This window comes from Apodemus sylvaticus, chromosome 19 (genome assembly GCF_947179515.1).
Source record: "Apodemus sylvaticus chromosome 19, mApoSyl1.1, whole genome shotgun sequence".
Lineage (NCBI taxonomy): Eukaryota > Metazoa > Chordata > Mammalia > Rodentia > Muridae > Apodemus > Apodemus sylvaticus.
The window spans coordinates 50,054,873-50,060,614 of record NC_067490.1 but is presented as its reverse complement, the minus strand read 5'-3'; positions in this window follow the sequence as shown (position 1 = coordinate 50,060,614).

Genomic DNA, 5,742 nt, shown 5'->3' with positions numbered 1-5,742 from the left:
AAAATAGTAGAATATGAAGAAATAATTTATGAGAAAATAGTCATAGGAATGCTCATATATGACAGTATATTGAGCTAGAAATATACTATATTACATATTAACAATCATGTTGAAGAAAATTGATAATGATAGAAAATATGCACTAATCACCAGGCCCATGTACATCTATCTATAATGCTAGAAGGGAGGAGGAGATGATGCGAAGCGTAACTCTGCCCTTTTGAGTCCATATCCTTCCAGGACTCTGTGAAGCTGTAAAGACTGAGAGGATGAGTCACTAATTGAAGCACTCTGCAATGCTGTGTGACTGGATAGGCACAAACAGTGTTCAGCTTAAAGAAAGGGGAAAGCTCAAAAGCAAACAGGCTTTGAAATGGAAACATAAAAGGTTTTGTTCTCAGAAAAGTGTGAATTGGAAATGGGCTTGCTTTCCGCTGGGTGAAAAGCCCAGCTTTGCATGATTTAATCATCATTGTCCTGGATTTATTAACTCTTCCAATTCCTCTGCTGGTGATAGAAGAATAACACTTTTAAAGAAGGCAGTGTCATCGCAGATCTGAAGGTCCTCCTAAATTTTTAAGTATGCATGGTTTGGAGCCTATGCGAAGAGGGCAAGTTCTTAAGGATGCAAGAGAACATGGTAGAAAATCACAAGTAACAGGACCAAGAGTTGCCAGTCATAAATGAAACATTACTCAAGTTGGTGTGTGGAGGCTAAGCCATGGGTTTGAAAGTGTCCTAAAGCACAGATGCATATTCTAGAATTGATAGTTGCAATAACTTGAATTATGAGCTCATATTACCCTAAAATAGTTTATTTTTAGGTATTCAAGACTTACTCTCCATTAGCACCACTTGTGTTGTTTTTCATTTGGGATTGCGCCTCAGAGTCAGCTTCACGAGGTCTCAGCTGAAATGGCTTAAAAAGGAGAGTATATGGGGTTAGGGGAGTGGCTCAGCGGCGTGGGGGAAGGTGTCCAGGCAGGCCCTTGCCTGGGCACCTCTGCCCCTGAGGGCACACACACAGGCATAGTATAGAATAGAGTTTATTCAGAGTAGGGGATGGGAGTTAGTGGTAGAGAGAGGCAGAGAGAGAGAGAGAGAGAGAATAGAGAGAGTAGTAGAGTGGAGGCCGGCCATGACTGCGTGGAGAGGGGAAGAGCCCCAGGGGCAAAGAGGTGAGAGAGTGTGGGAGAGCAGAGAGCAAAAAGAGAGGAGGGGCAAGTAGCCCCTCTTATAGTGGGCCAGATCTCTGGGATGGGGCATACCTGGCTATTGCCAGGTAGGTGTGGGGTGGAGCTTAGACAGAACTCCAACATCAGCAGTAGGCTGTGGTTGTTTTGACTGGACACAGAGGACTAGGACTTCTATATGTTGATGGTTCACAGGGATAAACAAGCCTTGTCACTTTTGTTTTCCTTCCTTTCCCCATGGTTGTGACACTAGCACCTCTTACCATCTCTCATCCAAGTAGTTTTGTTGTTTGAATACTTCCATTTTCCCTGTTATCCATCTTGTTGGGAGACATTAACACATCCCTCACAGTTACTGATAGGAAACTGGTGTCAGTGCTAGGATGGAAATCCCAAAATAGGAAACTCTGAATAACGCAATAAAGATTCAACCAACCTGAAAGAGCAAACACTCAGCACAAGCATAATGCATATGTTCAATTGTGTTTTGAACATTTACTGACATATAATATGTTTGATAGTAAGCAAGCTTCTACCCAACTCAGAATTAGCGTCATGCAGAGAACTAGGCAAGTTGCATAGTTCATTATAGTTCTTCATAGTTCCTATAATACTTTACTTAGACGTATTTTAGGAGGGTAAGACTCACACCTAGATGACAAGATTATGGAAAGAATAACAAATGATCCACTAAAACTTATTTTTTACAGAGATGTTTATGCTATATCTAAAAAAATGTCATATATATATGTCATATATATGTATTAGCATATATATATGCTAATAGAATTCACATACTGGAGTTCAAAGGCTAGTGGAGTAAATGCAGTGGAATATAGGAGATGCCTAAGCTTTCCTTCCCTCCTTCCTATAAAATAGCAATCACAACTGAAATGGTTATATATTCTCTCTCCCCCTCACTCATATTCTCAGAGCAATCAGAGGTTGTCGTTCTTCGTAGAAAAACAAATTCAAGCAAATCTCTGAGGATTCATTTAATTTAACAGACAAAACATATTCTAGAGCTCCCCAAAAGACATTTGTGCTTCTCTGTTATTTTTCTTATTTTGTTTTGTATTTGTACAGAGTCTCAAAGTAACCCAAATTATCCTCAAACGACTAAGTCCCTTGCCTCTACAATCCAAATACTGGAATTACAGGTGTATCCAACATGCCAGGAACAAGACACCACTAATTTTACTCTGACACAGAAATTACTATTTCAGTGAAAAAAAATTGTTGAAAGCACTAGAAAGAGAGATAGTTACATTTTATGTTAGCTAAGAAAAAGTTACCAATTTTAGTTCCTTCCTTATCTAGTTTAGGTAGATAATAAGTGAATAACCTCCAAATTTATACTTGAACAAATTTTGTTTTATTGTTGAAAGTTATGGAGAGTTTCCATGATTTACTTAAAAATTAAAAATATGGAAGACAGTGTGATGTCTTAATGAAACAAGTACCACATGATTATTTGAAAGAAACCTAACTTTATGCCTACTTCACATGAAATAAGAAAAACGTGTCTTATTCCCTATAATTGAACTTTAAAGATCATAATACTTGGCAAAAAATTTCAAGGACACATTAAAAATAATTCTTCGCTTAACTGAAAACAATCTCATATATGCCTCCCTATAAAGCTATTCTTTTCGATATAATGACAAACTACAAACAAGTTACAAAAGCGCTGTGGCATCCATTTCTAACACCCATTTGATTGAAGTGCCTGTCACAACAAGATTTTTAATAGAAGTCTTGAATGTCTTTCATTTTAAGGAAGACTATATTAGCAGCTATGTAACAGTCAGAAGAGCTTAGTGGCAACTCCCTAGTAAATAAGCCCTACATGTCTGTGTTTTGGTCAAGGTAGTGATGAGGTTTTCTTTCATAGTTTTCAAAGGAATCTCACAATTTATTGAGACTCATTTTACGAAACAAAGCAGTGATGGAAAAAAATTCCTGAAGCTATGGTAGGTGAGCAATAAATAAATTAAAATAAGTGTGTAAGAACTTCAAGTTTGTCACATTAAATGAATATTGACTTCTATATAATAATGGTCATAAGATTAAAAATGAACAGATGACACATCTTGTTTGGATTTAATTTATTATCAGATTAACAACCAATGTCCTTCTCTTTATAGTTATCCACACTGTTAATAAACTTTACTAATAAATTAAGGACATAAATTTAGCTCATTTTATCCTAATGTCACCTTAAAATCAGTGCTTATTTTTAATGTAAGAAATTTAAAGTGGATAGTGGATATTATTAAACAAACTGTATTTCTTCACATATAGCTTTATTGAGGAAATTTAATACAGTCATCTTGTATTTAATTCAGTATAAACAGGAATTATTAGTAAAAGTTTTACATCCTTAATAATTTTTAAGTTGCATTGCAAGTTTATGTTTTAATTTATTATCCTAATTACTTTCTTTCACAAATTATATTAAACATAAAGAAAAATTAGCCAAAGAGTTCATCTGGACAATGTAAATATTTGAGATTCTCTGAATGATGTAGAACAAATGATTTCTGAATGAAGACAAAATTAAACAGATTGTTGAAACCCTCACCTTGGTGGCAAGGAAAGACATTTGAAAGATGACTAGAAGATCATCGCCAACAGAATGCAGATGAAATGGCACACTTCAAAAGAACTTGTGTTACCGAACTTACTTTGTACATGGGTGAAAACACCTATAATTGCCAGATCATGAGGGCCCATTCATTGACACATAAGGTAATGTAAAGAAGAAGAGAATCCAAGTGCAATGCTTTTGAATGAAACTATAGAATTTGGAACAGGTTTCAGAGACCAATATCATGTATGCTGCAAAGAAAAGATGTTAAGACCAGTCATATATTTTCCAGTCTCAAATATTAAAGAATTATAAAATGAGTTTCTGGAGTTATGAATGAAACTGGTTTTAAATATAGAAGTTATATTCAAATTATTATTTAAATTGACCATACATATATATTTTAATATACTATTAGTTGTTTTTATTATGCTAAATATATCAAACATATTTTATATGCTAAATATATTAAGACACTCTTTGGTAAATTTTGCATTGTAGAATATTATTTATATTTGTAAGCTTAATAAGATAAATGCCCTTCTTTTTAAATTATTTTATTTACTTACATTTCAGCTGTTCCTCCTCTGCTCACCCTCCCACATTTCCTCACCCCACTCTTCCTCCCCATTGCCTCTGAGACGGTGCACCCCACTACCAACAGGCCTCCCCCTTCCCTGGAGCCTCAAGTCTCTCAAGAGTTAGTCACATTTTTCCCACTGAGGCCAAACCAGGCACTCTTCTGCTATGTATGTGCTAGGGGCCTTGGACCGCACCCTTGTATGCTGCCTGGTTGGTGGCTCAGTCTCTGGGAGCTCCCTGGGGTCTGAGTTAGTTGAGAATTCTGGTCTTCCTATAGGATAACCCTCTCCTTCAGCTTCTTCAATCCTCCCCCTAATTCAACCATGGTGGTTCCTGACTTCAGTCCAATCATTGGGTATAAATATCTGAGTTGGTCTCTGTCAGCTGTTGGTAGAGCCTCTCATAGGACAGCCATGCTAGGCTCCTGTCTTCAGTCTCTTCTCCATTTTTGTCACTGCAATTCTTTTAGTCAGGAACAGATTTGGTCAGAAATTTTGGCTGTGGTTTAGTACACATCCCTCCATGGACACCCTGTCTATTGAAGGTGAACTCTTCAAGTTCCCTTACCCCATTGTTGGTCATTTTGGCTAAGGTCACCCACATTAAGTCCTGAGAGTTTCTCATTTTCCAAGTCTCTGGTTCTTTCTAGAGTGTCCCTCAATCTCTCACCCCTGGCCCCGAGGCTGCATATTTCCACTTATTCTTCTGGCCCTCTGGGCTTCTCTCCTGTAAAGCACCTCACAGAGTCCCCTACAGGATCCTGTTCCCCTTCTCCACTCTCCCTCCCTCTCTCAACCAGGTCCCTCCCTCCTTCTGCCTCCAATGATTATCTTCTTACCCTTTATAAGTGGGAATGAAGTTCCTCTCTTGGGCCTTTCTGTGTGTTACACTTCTTATGGCCTGTGGGTTGTATACTAGATATTCTGTACTTTTGGCTATTATCCACTTATCAGTAAGTACATAGCATGCAAATTTTGGGGGGGTCTAAATTACCTCACTCGGGATGATATTTTCTGGTTGATAGAAACCTTAAAATAAAGTAAAAAGTTATTATTATTAAAGGCAAAGAAAATATAAAGAAAGTGATCAGAAGTTTAGGAAATATTAAATCGTTGATAATTATTCCAATAGTTTCTGGTGTTGGGCAAAGTCACCAACGCTACCCAAAAACCCAGAATGCTCAATGAATAACAACTCTATCATGTGCTGCCAAGTGTTACAAGTGAGTGCAGAGCAGCTTCTGAGCAGTCTGTCTCACTGACCATTTCTGGTTTTGCTTTCTTTTTTATTCGATGTGTTCTTTATTTACATTTCAAATGATTTCTCCTTTTCTGGGTCCCCACTCCCTGCAAGTCCCATAAGGATGGCTTAGAGACT